The following is an 18,710-nucleotide window of genomic DNA, read 5'->3' as shown; positions in this document are numbered from 1 at the left end:
ATTATTTTTCCAGAAAGACACATAGCTAAATTTAAATTTTTGTAATGTGTTAATAAATAATTAAATAGCATTCTTTGTTCCTTTGCAGGTACTATGTGTTCCGCGATCTTTTTCTACTCATGTCACATCCTAGATGGACCAAGACTCAACACGGCACGACAAAATGTTAATCCTCTCAAAAACATATGATGTGACTCTCTTAATAAAATTATGTAATGTAATAAAATTTATTATTATTATTATTATTATTATTGTCATTATCATTATTATAAAATAAAAATCGACTCTTGCATTTATTAAGAATTTATGAACTTTAATTCACTGAAGAAAATACACATTTCTATTAGTAATATTAAAGTAAATAACTCTACTCATACCGTCAATGTAATACTTGGGCCTGCTTAGCTGCACACAGGTGCCTGATCCGTGGCGGAATCGTTGACAGTGCAAGCCTCATTTCATCGTCGATGGATCTGAGTCTCTCCCTCTTTGATGTTTTAATTTCAATTAACATCGAGAAGCCCAGTTCACACATATATGTAGTTGAAAATGGCAATAACATATTAACTGTCATCTTGGAGATAACCGAGTATTTACTCCTTATTTACAACCGAAATGTTTCCAAAGGCACTTGGAGAAGTTTTAATTTCAATGTTCTGTCTGCTTTTAAATCTGCCAGTTCCTCTTGTATGAGTATATTATTCGGAAGATGTTTTGAATCCACAATGAATGGATCACGAACCCAGTCGAAATCTTGAACACTATCTCCAAAATAATTCTTGAACTTCTGCTGCAAGATTACTAAATGTTCTTCAATTAAGTCCATCAACACTTTATTACCGTCAGCAAGGAGTCATACAGTTGGGAACATCTCAAACGACCCATTTTCAATAATCTGAGTCCAAAAATTCAATTTATTCACAAATACATACTAGTCAGAATATTTTCGTTCCTACCTTGCATTTTTCTGTTAAACTCATTCAAATGTACGAAAATATCGGAAAGATATGCCAACTTAGATATCCATTCATCATCTGCAAATAAATCTGCGTACTCATCCCCCTCAATAGTAAAAAATGCCAGTACCTTCTCTATAAGTTCAAACATTCGCACTAACACTTTACCTCGTGATAACCACGCAGGAGTGTAGTGTGCTCTGATTCCATTTCCTGACACAAAACGAAAAAAGTCGCGTACTTAGAGGCCGCGATTTGATGAAGTTCACGATTTTGACTACTTCGTCCATCACAATTTTCAGAAGAGGTGGTAAATACTTAGCAACAATGGCTTCGCGGTGAATGAGACAATGGTCGCTCCGTATGTTAGGATTTACTCCACGTACTTTAGCCACGAATCCTTTCACTCGGCCTGTCATAGAAGCGGCTTCGTCTGTACAAACATTAACGCAATCCTCCCATGTTAATTCATTACGGACCACATATTCATTAGTTGTACGAATTAGGCTATTTCTTCACCAGTTCCTCGCTCGGGCAGTTCTTTGCAAAAAAAAAAAAATAAAAAAAATAAAAATAAATTACTTGCAAATACATCCCCGTCAATATACCGAATGTAGGAAAGAAGTTACGCGTGACAGCTAATATCGGTGGACTTGTCGATCTGAAATGTGAAGTTCTGATTGCTCTTTATTTTTTTCTTCATAATGTCTTCGATATCACTGGACATGTCACTAACTCGGCGGCTGATTGTGTCAGCAGAGAGCGGAATTTTCAATTTACTGGGAACCATAGCTGCATTACTTACTTTTTTTACAGCACATTCGGGATTGAGCATATTTTGTCACTACTTTTAATTTTAATTAATTTTAATGAATTTTCGCTTCACACTTTTTACTATGTGGAAGCACACCAATGTGCCGCGGCACACCGGTTGCGGAACACTGTATGCGACTGGATGTTCATTTACCCAGATATGCCTGAAATATTTTTTTGCAATTTTTGTGTATTTTTCAAATCTCATTTAATGCAGTATATAACTGAAGTATTTGTATGGTGTCGAAACATTCTAGTTGTAACTGGGTGAGCTAGAAACAGGTGTCCTTTTAAAAGGACAGTAGGCATATGGGCATACATTTTGAGGAATAATTGTATACTATGCTTACATGAAAGGAAAGAATGTAATTGTTGTAATTTACAATTATTATTATTATTATTATTATTATTATTATTATTATTATTAACAAATTATTACCTTGTTATTTTATTATAGTTTCTTTATTATTACTACTAATATTATTCTGAAGAATGATGCATTGTGGCTAAATTCGTTTTAACTCTGGAATGCTTTCGCCGTTGAATAGTACCGTATTGCTATTGATACGTAAATATAAGTAATAGGCGAGAAGAGTGTTGAAGTTTCGAGGAGGAGGTTATATTGGGAGAGAAGTGACGACACATATAATGAAGCAATTGCTGTGGCAATGTCGAAAGACAAATTTCAGTTCATTTTCTAAAATCTACATTGTTATGACAATGATAAATTAGGTAGAAAATAAGACCTCTTCCAAAAATACCAAATGAAAAACAATAGAAGCTTATGTCTATTCAATACCTCCCTCCAGAACGTCACCAGTCCTCCACTTGTAAACAGATCTTGCTGTGCAAATCTGGCTTTCAGGATATCTCCCTGTGAAGCAGGCTTGAATAATTTCAAAGGAAAAATTGTTACGGAGCCGGGTATCGATCGCGGGACCTTTGGCTTAGCGCACCAACACTCTGCAACTACACCCGACACTGTCTCAACTTTTCCCTTCAAATCCACACAGCTCAGTGGGCTGACAAGACGCCAGAAACCCAATTTTGAGTGCACACGAACTCTGTGTGGCATTTGTAGGCTGCATTATAGTGATATGTGTGTATTTGAGATGAAATTTCGCCCATAGCATAATTTTCAAACTTAGATAGCATTTCATGCAGGGAAAATACACTAAAATTGAAAAAGCGAAACAATTTCAAAATAATCTATATGGGGATATGCCTACTGTCCTTTTAAAAGGACACATAAGTTTTCGTCATTGTCATGTCGCACTGAATAGATATTTCGAACGCATTGTGGTTTCACGTTATATTTATGTTTATTAGGAGTCATTTGATCTACAACAATTTGTAAAATAATTCCGAACTTAAAAATATTTAACATTCTTATCTGATTTGCGTCTCGGATGCCATAGCTGAAATAAACGAACAATTCTCACGTCCATATCTCAAACTCAACGATGATCAGAACTCTAATTACCAGTCTTACCACACCTAGCAAGCCTCTAATTAAGACCAGTAATAGTGACACCTGTGAAAAAGCAAATGCATTAACTGTAGAGAGAGTGATTTGAAACATTGACAACTGTCCTTTTAATAGGACAGTAGGCATATCTGGGTTAAAGCACTATCATTCTATTTTCTGAAAGGACACTCCACTATACGAAACATTGTGCATGAAACCTCTGCGGTTATTTGAGACAAATTACAGCCAGAGTTCATGCCTACACCTTCTACAGAGACATGGGTGGACATAGCTCAACGTTTCTACACACTGTGGAATTTACCCAATTGTATTGGGAGTATAGATGGAAAGCACATTCGAATGAAAGCGCCGCCAAATTCAGGTTCTGCCTCTGTGAACTATAAAGGATTCTTTTCTATAGTATTGTTAGCAGTAGCAGATGCGGATTGCCTATTTGTGACGGTGGATATTGGTGAATACGGACGAAACAGTGATGGACGGGCATTTCAGTGTAGTGAGTTTGGACAAGCTATGCAACGAGAACGTCTCCATTTACCTGAATCAACTCCATTACCCGGAGAAACACAAAATATTCCTTATTATTTTGTAATGAAACCTTTTTCTTGGAAACAATTGACGGACGAACGGAGAATATTTAATACTAGGTTGTCTAGAGGACGAAAATCCATAGAATATGCATTCGGTATGTTGACATCGAAATTCAGGGCACTGACTACCTATTTCTTGTCACCCTTCTAAAGTTGATGTGATCATCCAAGCTATGTACGTCTTGCAATATGTCATAAGGAAGTGTGATGGAACATTTTTAAGACCCCGTAATGACAATGTTATAATAGGAAATCCATGAACTTACCACAACCAAGAAGACTATCAGGGAATATCTTTGCAAATACTTAAAAGAGCGCACTCCCATCCCATTGCAAGATAGATATTGCGTGGATTAAACACTTGCATTTTGTGATATTTCTGCTGAAAAACACTAATTCATGCTTTGTGTGTAATAAAAACTAATAATAGTTAATAAACTTACCTGTTTTGTTTAATTTTCTTGCGATCGTTTGCCATGATTTGTCCTGTACACTTCTATTACAATAATCTGAGCGATTTAAGTCTAATGATGGATACTTTTCAATCTCTTCATAAAATTGAATATCAAATTCAAAATCGTCGCACATTTTGCTATGAATTCAGACGCCACGTGTCGCTTTGAAATGTCGCTCCTGACTGGAAAAAGACGCAGCGCTGTCTTCGGAGTGGCGTGCCCCTCCTCGTCCTCTGTGTGTGTGTTGATACGTTTGTTTACATGGGAGACACTCGAAAAGCCATTGTGCCTCTGCCCGATGTCCGAGCCACATCTTCTCTGTGTGCATTGCACCTAGACACAGAGCACTGCTTATTTGTTTTACAGTACGATTATTTAGTCCTCACAGTCTCCGGCAATGTGCGCCTGGGTCAGACGAGTCCATTAAGTTACGCCAAAGAATGTTCAAGTTAGTCTGTTGCCTGGAGTCAGAGCGATCGGATATCACGCATGCGGTATAGCGTTGTGTTTCCAGTACAGTTAAGCTGTGCTGCATTCCTGTACCGACCGCTCGCCCTTATCTCTACTCCGGTGCTCTCCCCACTACTCCTATTACTTCCCCTCTTTCGCGTCGCTGAGCTGTCAGGACTAAATAATCGGTCTGTATTTGGCAGATTGGGAGATTACTATTTCTCATGCTCCTACTGGAGTGATCTCTCTTGCAGCTGTTCCTGACCACTGTGGCCTCTGGCGTCGCTTTATCTGCTAGTCTTCGGGTTTCAGGTCGGGCTCGAGTTTGATAATTATAAGCTAATCTCGGGTTTCGGGTCGGGTTCGGGTCTGGTTCAGCTCGGCCCGTGCTGACCTAACGGCATGGCGCGTCCTCAGGTTACAGATAGAGGAGACGCCTCCAGATATGGAGGATAGTTGCGAACATATATTATCGAATAAGCAGTCACGGGCAGCCGATAAGGGGTGGTCCTCCAGCTTGGGGATTGGGCGAAAGACTAAAGGCTGGTCCACAATAAACCAGGAACGAAAACAAGAACGAGAACGCAAATATTATAAAAATAAATGTATTTAAATGTGAGCATTCACAATTAACGAGAAGCTTACCGGAGCCCGGGAACGGGAAAGTGAAAATTAATTGTGAAAGCTAACATTTAAATATATTTATTTTAACAATACTTCCATTCTCGTTCTCGTTGTCGTTTCCGTTTCCGATTTATTGTGGACCAGTCTTAACAATCCATTATTGTAAAAAAACCAGCTTATTACGAATGGTACTGATAAAGTAGCACCCTAGATCATATATATAACAGATAACTCTTCGCTACGTTAAAATCGGCAGCACTTTGAAGAGAAAAACCACTAGGATCGCCACCCGTCCGCCGTAAACGAACACGAGATGGCAGCACAGTCGCTAATGCAATTCAAATGGGTATTATGACGTGACGCCTTATGTAACAACTAGATGGCAGCGTAGTAAACCCGACAAAAGTTGTTAACCTCAAAGCCTATAACCCCGACATATCTGTTACATATATGATCTGGGGTAGCACTTATGGGCGAATCCAGAAATGCATAAAGAGTGTTAGTTGAAAGGCCAGAGAGATAAAGACTTTTGGGGAGGCCGAGACGTAGATGGAAGGATAATAGTCTATTAAAATGGATTTGAGGGAGGTGGGATAAGATGGTAGGGAAAGGATTAATCTTGCTCAGGATAGAGACCGATGGCGGGCTTTTGTGAGGGCGGCAATGAACCTCCGGGTTCTCCAAAAGTCATATGTAAGTAGGTATACAGCACGCTGCACCGTGAACTTAACCGGGTTATGGTAATAATGATGATAATAAACAATGAAATGAGTCCGAAGTCCAGCGACGAAATTTACTCAGAAATTCTGTTTCAATTGAGGGAAAAATCGGGGGAAAAAAACGAACCTGGTAAACTGTCCCAACCAAGATTTTAACCCAGGCCCGCTCGTTTAACAGTTACACATGCTAGTCGTTGGCTGGCTGGATGGCTTTACGGGGGCTGGACCAGGGATGGGTCCATATATTCAGGCACGGTTTGGCCCTTTGTGCGCCCTACATATGCGATAATTGTATAAGTTCGACTGCTGACCTGGATGGCATTCATGAATCTGAAGCTGACAGGTAGGCCATCCTGCCTCAACCCCTGATAGAGTCAGGTCCCGTTTCATTGACGAGTAGCATGATAAACCCCAGGGGCCTGGAGCTCCAAGCCCTTCTTGATCAGCCAACGCTGATAGGTGGGCCCACCAATGTCTTCGGAAATAAGCTCCGTAAAGGACGGTAAATCCTCGTGAATCACCCTGTATGTGGAGCTCTTATAGGCGCAAACATACCGCTGAATTCGCTCAGTAACCGTAAGTTCCGTAGTTTCTTGGAAAAATACTGTAATCGCGCCATTCCTGACGAATCTACTGAGAGAAAAAATTATCTAGACAGCTGTTACTGCTCAACAATTAAAGAAATTCGAGATCATTTAAAAGGACTCTCTCGTATATGGGGTAGTAGATGAAACTACAGACGTCTGTTGCCGTCATATGGCAAATTTTATTGTTGACAAACTATGTGAAGATGAGCAAGAAAAACCGTATTTGATTACTTGTAGGGTTTTAGAAAAAACCAGAAGGAAGGAGACAGGGAACATACATTTTGGGTTCTGCTTTCAGATGCTGCAACATGCTGAAAGCTGCTTCAGCATTGAAAGTATTTTGTCCCCAACTCATTCATGTTACGTTATTGTGCATGGACTTCATAGAGTAGCGGAAGTCATAAGGGAGAGTTTTCCTGACGTGAACACTTTGATGTCCAGCACCAAGAAGATATTTGTTAAAGCCCCATTTAGAGTTACTGCTTACAAAGAAAAATTTCCAGACCTCCCATTACCCTCAGAGCCAATGCTTAACCGTTGGGGTACGTGGATTGAAACTGCTCTCTTCTATTCAGATAATTTACAATGTAGTTAAGGAATTCGTTGGTGCGCTAAATGCAACTGAAGCTTTGTTAATTCAACGTTCACAGGATATTTTTAATAGTGAATATTTGCATAGGGACTTGGCTGTAACGTGTGCTGCACATAATCTTAAGTCTGTTATAGCTGAAGCCACAAAAAAAAAAAAAAAAAAAAAAAAACCTCGAAAAATGTGGTTTGTCTTCCCATGAATCTTTATCAATTCTCTTGTTCTGAACTTGTTCGACTGGATTCGTTACTCCCTCACAAGCTTCTTTTCCATGAACTTTAACACATTATATATCTGCAGTGCTCTGACATAAGTCAGTTTCCACAAACCTTTTTTGATAATTTATTGACAACTTACACTGGTTTATGTCGATTTGATTTTTTTCTGTATGAATTATTGTAATGGGAGGAATACTTACGTATTTTTTTCCAAGCTAGCAGATGTTCCGTAAGTTGTCAATAAATTATCAAAAAAGGTTTGTGGAAACTGACTTGTGTCACTTTTCCCAAGCACTGCAGATATTACCTTCCTTGTCTGACTCGCCAACTTCTTTCCCTTCAATTTTGAAACGACAGGAGATATTTTTTACTCTACTAAAGTTGTTATTGTTCGTATCGTATTTACAAGTTATTTGTAAATTATATGTACCACTATAGAGGATTCCACTTTACGAAAATAGCATTGAACATATATGGAGGTTGTTCCAGCAACTATTTATAAGCATTTTTCTTGAGAACTGGGAATTAATTAGTTTTATTTAATTCATAGAACATAATTTCATTGAGAACTAGATCGATTTCGTATGCTAAAATTGCATTACATCCCTAAAATTACCATATATTTAATTTACGAATAACGGGGAAACAGCTAAATTGATGGAATAGTCTTTCGCTCTCTTGTCAAAGATCTCCGCTGAAAAACATAACAGACAAGTAGGGGTGGTACAGTTGAGGCTAAGATTTCACACTGTTAAAACACGCTTATTTTAAGAAGTACACAAAATTTAACTGTCAGCAAAACAACAAAGGCATTAGGTATGTATCTTAGGTTCTTGTTTGATTATAGTGTGAAGTTAATAATGGAAAAAGTGTGCTGTACGTAATCATAAATTTTAATTATAAGCACTTCTTAACTTTTTTAATAACGGAAAACATGTGCTGCACATAATCTTAATTTTGTATTTATTATAAGCGCCCCGTAACATTTAATAACGAAAAATGTGTGCTGCAAATAATCTTAAATTTGTATTATAATCGCTTCTTAACATTTTGAATAACAGAAAAACTGTGCTGCACATAATCTTAATTTTGTATTATGAGCGCTCCGTAACATTTAATAACGAAAAATGTGTGCTGCAAATAATCTTAAATTTGTATTATAATCGCTTCTTAACATTTTTAATAACGGAAAAACTGTGCTGCACATAATCTTAATTTTGTATTATAAGCGCTCCGTAACATTTAATAACGGAAAATGTGTGCTGCAAATAATCTTAAATTTTTTATTATAAGCGCTTCTTAACATTTAATAATGTTAAACATGTGCTGCACATAATCTTAACTCTGTATTATAAGCACTTCTTAACCCAATAAAATAACAGTATTAATAATAATAATAATATTATTATTATTATTATTATTATTATTATTATTATTATTACTATTATTATTCAAATACTTGGGATGTACTATAAGCAGTAACATGAGCTGCTGTCAAGATGTCAAAAGGAGAATAGCAATGGCAAAGGAAGCTTTTAATAGAAAAAATACCTCTGGGGAAAGAACTAAGGAAGAGACTAGTGAAGTGCTTTGTGTGAAGTGTAGCATTGTATGAGGCAGAAACATGGACATTTTGACGAAGTGAAGAGAAGCGAATAGAAGCATTTGAAATGTGGATATGGAGAAGTATGGAGCGTGTGAAATGGACAGACAGATTAAGAAAGGAAGCTGTGTTGGAAAAAGTGTATGAAGAAAGAATGACGCTGAAACTGGTCAGAAAGAGGAAAAGGAATTAGCTGGGTCACTGGTTGAGAAGAAAGTTCCTTCTGAAGGATGCACTGAAAGGAATGGTGAACGGGAGAACGGGACAAGAGTTCGGGCAGAAGAAGATATCAGATGATAGACGACATTAAGATATTTAGATCATATAGACAAAGAGGAAGGCAGAAAATAGGAAAGACTGGAGAATGCTGGGTTTGCAGTGAAATACTTACCCTTGGGCAGAACATTATGAATGAATTATTATTATTATTATTATTATTATTATTATTATTATTATTATTATTATCATTATTATTATTTGTAACTGCAGTAACTTTTTAGGTCCATAAAACTGTATTTTAATGCGTACTTTCGATCATTATGGAGCCTAGTTGAGGTGTCTGGAAGTTGGTTAATGGCCTAAATATCCGAAGTCTAGTTATAATGTATATAAAATATAATGTATGTTTTTTCAGGCATCATTGTGGCATTAATAAGTTTTTTTTTATCATTTCAACGGACTCAACGTCCTATGTTGTGCGATAAACTTGCTTAGAACGCTGTACGTATTAGGAACGAGTGAAGTAGAGATACTACACCTCACTCGTTCTACTAACGGAGGTATCTTGCGGCAGCACTGTACTAGTCAAGACATGTAAGACCAATGCTCTTTTCTTAAGGTGGAATACTCTATAGCAGTGTTCAGCAACCTTTTTCTATTCACGGCAAACCCTAGACAGGCCTAGACTCAACACGGCACACCAAAATGTTAAGCCCCTCAAAAAACATAAAATGTGACTCTTAATATGATTACTTAATGTAATCAAATTTATTATTATTATTATTATTATTATTATTATTATTATTATTATTATTATTATTATTATTATTACAAAACAAATAGACTCTTGCATTTGAAGAGTCCACTGCAAGAATTATGGATGCACTTTCTTGTTGAAAATGAACCAAGACTGTCAATGCATAGCTTAAGACATATAGAATGTACATACAGAGTTATATGGCATTAACACTGATAGTCATTGTCCAGTAATGATCGGAAAATCACAGTTAAGCTTTGAGCGCTAAGCATTTCAAACTTTCAATTGCTTCTCCTGCAAAATGTATTCCAAATGACATCCATCATTCTTGCAGTGGACTCTTCATTTATTAGCAATTTATGAACTTCACTGTAGAAAATACATATTTCTATTACTAATATTAAAGTAAATAACTTTACTCATATCTTCAATGTGATACTTGGGCCTGCTTAGCTGCACACAGGTGGTTGATCCGCGGTAGAATCGTTGACAGTGCAAGCCTAATTTCTTCATCGATGGATTTGAGTCTCTCCCTCTTTGATGTTTTAATTTCAGTTAACGTCGAGAAGCCCAGTTTACACATATGTAGTTGAAAATACTGCTGACAGAGATTGCGTGTGCATATTATGTGGTGAACTATGTCGGCAATATCACATACTAACTTGTAAGAGGGCAGAGAAATCAATAACAGACAGGAAAAAGCGATATTTATTAGTAACTCTAACAATGCACACTCGTGCGCATTTCTTTCTTCTTATTATTAAATGGCAATAACATATTAACTGCCATGTCGGAGATAACCGAGTATTCACTCCTTATTGACAACCAAAATGTTTCCAGAGGCACTTCGGGAAGTTTTAATGTGAATGTTCTGTCTGCTTTTAAATCTGCCAGTTCCTCTTGTACGAGTATATTATTTGGAAGATGGTTTGAATCCACAATGAATGGATCACGAACCCAGTCGAAATCTTAAACACTTTCTCCTAAATAATTCTTTAACTTCTGCTGCAAGATTACTAAGTGTTCTTTAATTATGTCCATCAACACTTTATTACCGTCAGCAAGGAGCCATACAGTTGGGAACATCTCAAACCACCGATTTTAAATAATCTGTATCCACAAATTCAGTTTATTCGCAAATCCTTGAATCTCGTCCATACTAGTCACAATATTTCATCCTACCTTGAATTTCTCTGTTAAGCTTATTCAAATGTACGAGAATATCGAAAAGATATGCCAACTTAGATACCCATCTGCAAATAAATCTGCGTACTCATGCCCTCAATAGTAAACAATTCAAGTACCGTACCTCCTCTTAAAGTTCAAACATTCGCTCTAACACTTTATCTCGTGATAACCATCGCACTTATGTATGTAGCAGGAGGTAATTATGTGTGTGTATTCCGCCTTTGCTTATCATACAATTAAATGAATAAATTAATTAGTCATATTTTTCATTATTTTTCATTAACGTTTTCGGTATGGTACAATTTACGTATCGAAAACATTAATGAAAAATAATGAAAAATATGACTGATTAATTTATTCATTTAATTGTATGATAAGCAAAGGCGGAATACACACACATAATTATAGTCAAATTGTGATAGCTTATCGGTGTACCTTCAACATGAAAATGTAGCAGGAGTGTAGTGTGCTCTGATCCATTTCCTGACACAAAACGGAAGAAAGCCTCGTACTTAGGGGCCGCGATTTGATGAAGTTCACAACTTTTACTACTTCGTCCATCAAATTTTCAGAGGAGATGGCAAAGACTTAGCAACAATGGCTTCGCAGTCAATGAGACAAAGGTCGCTCCGTATGTTAGGATTTATTTCACGTGCTTCAGCCACGAATCCTTTCACTCGGCCTGTCATAGAAGCGGCTCCATCTGTACAAACACTAACGCAATCCTCCCATGTTAATTCATTACGGACCACATATTCATTAGTTGTACGAAATATTTCTTCATCTGTAGCTCGTTCGGGAAGTTCTTTGCAAAACATAAATTAGTTAAAATTACATCCTCATCAATGTACCGAATGTGGGAAAGAAAGTGTGCGTGACCGCCAATATCGGTGTACTCGTCGATCTGAAGTGACAGCTTCTGACTGCTCTTTATTTTCTCCTTCATAGTCTTCGATGTCACTGCACATGTCACTAACTCGGCGGATATGTATGTAGGTTCACGCGCATATAGGTTTTACGAGATACCGAATGGCCTATATGCAAAAATATATTTATGAAGACAATTGAATTTTAATTTAATTTAAATTGAATTTATCAATTTCTGACAATAATAGGTAAAAGTTCGCGTCACACCTTTCACCTTGTGAAGGCACACCGGTTGCAGAACACTGCTCTATAGTATTAATCTAAGAGTTCGAACACAATAATTGGTTAATACTATTATTCACTAAAATTATGATCGCAACACACTATATAGAACTAAAATATTGAACTTTAATAACAGAATGCTGCACACGTAACTTTCGTCTAGGCAACCACGCGGTGAACTAGGGATGATGTACGTACCGTTGTTTACGAGATTATACAAGCTGGCGCATAGCACGATCGAGAGTAGGTCTCTGAGACTCATGACAATTTCTGCCGCTAGGTTCGCCTCGCTGTGCTAAGAAATGATGAATATTTCCATTACTAAGCTTTGTGTATCGTGAAAATAGTTTGATTAATTGTGCATTATTGATCGAGTACGAAAATTATAAATATGCCAAGCATATTACAGTCTTATTTGAGATTTATCGATGACTTGTTAAATATCAATATGGAGATTTTCAGCGTCATTTAATGGAATTTACAATTTTGTTTCCCGAAAGTCTGAATTTGTTGAATTAAAATTTTGCTTCCAAACTACATTGTTCATATGGTTCATTTACTTTGGCAAGTTGATTGTTTTCAGTTCCATGATTTTTCTTCAGATTTCGTTCCCTCTAATTTGTTATAATTGCTGAAAGTGAACTACCGGTTTCTGCTACTTTCAGACTATTATTATTATTATTATTATTATTACTATTATTATTATTATTATTATTATTATTATTATCATCATCATCATCATCAAAATCAAATTAATATAGTTCTTAGCTTGTCTTGCCTTAAGGCAATCAGTAGCGTTATTCGAGGAAATGAGTATGATTTACCATCATCATTTATAGTGGCGAAATATTCCACGACAATGGTTAATTATTACTGCTGAATATTGACACATATACGATTTGACACATATACGATTTGCATTGGGCGGCCGGGTAGCTCAGTTGGTATAGCAGCTGGCTACGGACTGAAAGGTCCGGGGTTCGATCCCAGGTGGTGACAGAATTTTTTCTCGTAGCCAAACTTTCAGAACAGCCTCCTATAAAATTGAGTACCGGGTCTTTCCCGGGGGTAAAAGGCGGTCAGAGCGTGGTGCCGACCACACCACCTCATTCTAGTGCCGAGGTCATGGAAAGCATGGGGCTCTACCTCCATGCCCCCCAAGTGCCTTCATGGCATGTTACGGGGATATCTTTACCTTTACGATTTGCATTATTTAGGATACAACATACGCAGCAATGCGATTTTAATGTTAAGCATTCCGAGTTTAGTGTAACGTACTCCCCTCATCCTCCAAGCCAAATCAGATATTATTACGACATTACGAGTAATAAATAAATGAATAATAATTACTACAAATATTCGTTATGATAAAGTACAATTATCACTGCATGGTGTACCGAAAATTTTACTTTATGTTTTCATTAAATTGACATGTCTTGAGTGACGACAGAAAACAGCTCAGGGGAGCGAGATTCAGACATTACTAAAAATGAAATGGAGATCGGGGAGAGCAGATGCGCATGTGCCTATGATCGGCAAATTCTAAAAAATATTGTCCCTGAGATTCCTGAGATATTTGTTTATGTTTTGGGAAATGGTCAAATTCGAAAACCATTTCTAATCACATATATTTCAGTCTAACTTCCTAATTAATTTAATTCTAACTCGTAATTTAAAAACTGTTTACACACACAAAAATATCATAGCATTTGCTATTACTACCCACTACTGGATTAATCTTGCACAGGATAGGGACCGATGGTGGCGGGCTTATGTGAGGGCGGCAATGAACCTGCGGGTTCCTTAAAAGCCATTTGTAAGTAACAGGTTAATCAGCAGGCCTATTAGATATTTATTTCACCTCTGTAAGTTGTGCAAGAAAAATCGCACATTTGTACTAATCATGTATTGTGACTGCTGTTTGCTTCAGTAAAAATCATAACACTTCAACGTCAATATATTTAAAAAAAAAAAAGACAGGGATAAGTTAGGCCTACTTACAAATGATTGAATTATGAAGTCAGGGAAATGGAAGATAATACAATACCTTAATTCATTTGAATAATAATAATAATAATAATAATAATAATAATAATAAATGAATACGTGAAAAGGGTAGACTACAGTGTTAATGTACGAGGCGCATCCAGAAAGTAAGTTTCCCGATTTTTTCCCCTTGAAAGTAAACGTAATTAGCCGTGTCAATTGTGCATGCGTAACAGATCTATGACGTATCAATCATATGCCAGCCGGACAGGTCCCGCCATTAGCGTGGCAGCAGTGGTCCCAAATGGAAGCTCTTATTCCTTCTCCCGCCGCCCGCGAGGTTCGGTCGGTGATAAAGTTCTTTAATGCACAAAGCATTGCGCCAATTGAAATTAATCGGCAGCTCTGTCAGGTCTATGGGCCGAATATCATGAGTAAGCAGATGCTGCGTCGCTGGTGTAGGCAGTTTTCCGAAGGTCTTCAAAGTGTCCATGATGAAGAGCGCAGTGGGCGACCGTCCCTCATCAATGATGATCGTGTTGAGCTGGTGCGGCAGGGCATCATGGAGAACCGTCGCTTCACGATTACAGAGCTGAGCAGCCATTTTCTGCAGATATCGCGATCCTTGTTGCATGAGATTGTCACTAAGCACCTGCTGTTCAAAAAAGTGTGTGCCAGTTGGGTGCCGAAAAACCTGACACCCGAACACAAAATGCAACGTTTAGGAGCAGCACTGACATTTCTGCAACGGTATCACGATGACGGCGACGAGTTCCTCGACAGGATCGTCACGGGCGATGAGACTTGGATTTCGCACTTCACCCCGGAAACCAAGCAGCAGTCAATGCATTGGCGGCATAGTGGATCTCCGGTCAGGACGAAATTCAAACAGACGCTGTCGGTACGGAAAGTGATGTGCACGGTGTTCTGGGACAGGAAGGACATTCTGCTCATTGACTTCCTTCCAAGAGGTGAAACACTGCGAAAATTGCGACGTGCCATTCAAAACAAGAGGCGTGGAATGCTTACTGCAGGTGTTGTGCTCCTCCATGACAATGCTCGTCCACATACGGCTCGGCGCACAGTAGCTGTTTTGGCGGAATTTGGCTGGGAGTTGTTTGATCATCCACCCTACAGTCCTGATCTTGCTCCCAGCGATTTTCACGTTTTCTTGCACCTCAAGAAATTCCTGTCTTCCGGTGAGCGTTTTGGCAACGGCGAAGAGCTGAAGACGTCTGTCACACGCTGGTTCCATTCACAGGCGGCAGAGTTCTACGACAGACGGATACAAAAGTTGATTCCACGATACGACAAGTGTCTCAATTCTGATGGTGGCTATGTTGAAAAATAGCTGAAACATTGCTGTACCTGTTGCCAATAAATGTTTTCCTGTAAATTACGCTTTCAGGAATAACTCCCTGTAAAGTTAATTTGAATAATTTCGAGGGAAAAATTGTTCCGGGGCCGGGTATCGAACCCGGGACCTTTGGTTAAACGTACCAACGCTCTCCCACTGAGCTACCCGGGAACTCTACCCGACACCGATCCAATTTTTCCCTCTATATCCACAGACCTCAAAGTGGGCTGACAACAGTCAAGCAACCAACATTTGAGTGCACACTAACTCTGTGTGACTTTAAATTGTGGTTTTCTGTTACGTACAGTGACGTGTATTATGCAAATTACGCTTTCAGGAATAACTCCCTGTAAAGTTAATTTGTAAAGTTAATTTGGGTAGCTCAGTGGGAGAGCGTTGGTACGTTTAACCAAAGGTCCCGGGTTCGATACCCGGCCCCGGAACAATTTTTCCCTCGAAATTATTCAAATTAACTTTACAGGGAGTTATTCCTGAAAGCGTAATTTGCATAATACACGTCACTGTACGTAACAGAAAACTACAATTTAAAGTCACACAGAGTTAGTGTGCACTCAAATGTTGGTTGCTTGACTGTTGTCAGCCCACTTTGAGGTCTGTGGATATAGAGGGGAAAATTGGATCGGTGTCGGGTAGAGTTCCCGGGTAGCTCAGTGGGAGAGCGTTGGTACGTTTAATTTATTTTTATTTGGTTATTTAACGACGCTGTATCAACTACTAGGTTATTTAGCGTCGATGAGATTGGTGATAGCGAGATGATATTTGGCGAGATGAGACCGAGGATTCGCCATAGATTACCTTGCATTCACATTATGGTTGGGAAAAAACCTCGGAAAAAAACCAACTAGGTAATCAGCCCAAGCGGGGATCGAACCCGCGCCCGAACGCAACTTCAGACCGGCAGGCAAGCGCCTTAACCGACTGAGCCACGCCGGTGGCTGGGTACGTTTAACCAAAGGTCCCGAGTTCGATACCCGGCCCCGGAACAATTTTTCCCTCGAAATTATTCGAATGTTTTCCTGAAAGTGTGTGTTCTTCTTCTTTTTTTTTTTTTTGTAATACTTTCTGGATGCGCCTCGTAAAATATATTAAGTTTCTTTCATTATTTCCGAAAAGGTACGGTGTATGAATTGAACAACAGAAAGGTAGTACCTTAGTTTATAATATGTAATATCTTTTAATATCAAGAATGACAGCCTTTTATTGTAATACAATTGAGACGTAGAAGTTTGGAAATTACGTCTATCGTCCATAAAATATTGTACGAAGCATTTAATAAGCAATAGTGAGTCCTTTAAATGTCCCAAATGTCAATGTCATTTAAGTGTTCTGCTATGAATAATTAGTATAGAACAGCGCTCCGAGCGGCGGAATTTGCATTATGAGGGAACCACTTCAGCCCGTATTTCAAGCGCTATGCGCCAGCTGGTATAATCTCGTAAGCAACGGTACGTACTATAGTAGATACTCGCGCATGCGCACTCTGTTTTACAGACAGCTAACGGCCACTATGATTTCAGATTCCAGGCGACTAGTGTACCTACTGTACTTTATCTTTTCGGGATTTACTTCCAAACATACCTCTTTACGTTTACTTGCTTCAAGTAAAATTCCCTTGTTTTCCCTAATAGTTTGTGGATTTTCTTCTAACATATTCCGTCATCCGCATAGACAAGCAGCTATCAAATCGAACTACCATATTCTTTCAAGAATCATTAAACTACTGGACACTCAGAGCTTGGACCTGAGGTAAGAATTGAGGGCGCTGGATCAAATAATATGTCAACCAGCATCCGGGAAGGAAGGAGTTGTCAAACAGAAAATGGCAAAACTCCTGGCAAATAATAAGGGATTGTAGAAACTAAGAGAGATCACCAGTGTACTAGAAGGATGTGGCAGTGTTGTACACATTTAGCTTACGTAGTTTGTTACCATAATCAAGCTTTGCCGCCTCACTTCATGGACGTGGTTTGGCTCTTCGAGGGCTGCACCCGGAACTGATCATTGCAATTAGGCTTAAAATAAGCACTCTAAATATATTATGATTGTTCATTTCCGACTGGTGGCTTGGGTGGTATTCGTGAATCCGATGCTGACAGATTGGACATCATTTTCAGCCCTGACAGAACCAGGTCACATCCTCGGACGAATAGCCTGATAAGTCTCAGGGGCCTGAAACCCCAACTACTTCCTATATCAGGATTGGAAACCCGCATTACTCCCAGAATTCAGCCCAGCCTATTTTAACTATTATAGATTGTAAATGTATTGAGAGGAAGAGGGAGTGTGTCGCTGGAATAATTTAAGGAAACGGGAGTACCCTGCGAGAACTTCTCTGCAACGCCTGCTTTGTCCATCACAAATTCCATAACGAACTAGACGGGGACCAAACTCAGACCGCCTGGATGAAAGATTAGCAAGCTAGCCAGTGACATACTATAGCTCAGAGGTTCCCAACCGGTGTGTCGCGCAGCCCCATGGAGTGTGTCGCGAAATTTTGGAATTGAAAATCAATTTTATGCCATCCAGAAAATCTCTTTACAACGCATTTTTTTACAACCAAGTCTTTGATTGGTACATTTTATTTTGATACAGACTTTACTAATGAAACGTGAACACCTGCAACAATGCTCAGTTTATTTTTTCTGCCTGGCGATAATTAGAATGAAAGTGAAGACTGTAACAATGCTTGGTAAATCGTTTAGTCTTCTCACTTAGTAATAAACAGAGTTTAGAATCGTCAGTACATATTGGTCGGTTTCAGTATATAAGTGTGGGGTGATAATGCGACTATTTTATCAAAAATGCTTTATTTATATTTTATCATTAACAAATTTTTAATTCGAAAAAGACAATCTGAATCAAGTTCTGGGTTAGATGACAGCAGTTCTAATTCAAATAATGTGAGCGAAAAATTCCCTTCAGGGTTCACAGAAACTGCGTTTC

General features: G+C 38.4%; 1 pseudogene; it reads left to right on the top strand.

The window, feature by feature from the left end:
• Nucleotides 1–93: 93 nt before the first annotated feature.
• LOC138708537 (uncharacterized) lies at nt 94–4,202 on the top strand (annotated as a pseudogene).
• Nucleotides 4,203–18,710: the final 14,508 nt, after the last annotated feature.

The sequence above is a fragment of the Periplaneta americana genome, chromosome 11 (genome assembly GCF_040183065.1).
Source record: "Periplaneta americana isolate PAMFEO1 chromosome 11, P.americana_PAMFEO1_priV1, whole genome shotgun sequence".
NCBI classification, from domain to species: domain Eukaryota; kingdom Metazoa; phylum Arthropoda; class Insecta; order Blattodea; family Blattidae; genus Periplaneta; species Periplaneta americana.
The sequence above is the reverse complement of the archived record's forward strand: the minus strand, read 5'-3'. Positions and strand labels throughout refer to the sequence as shown.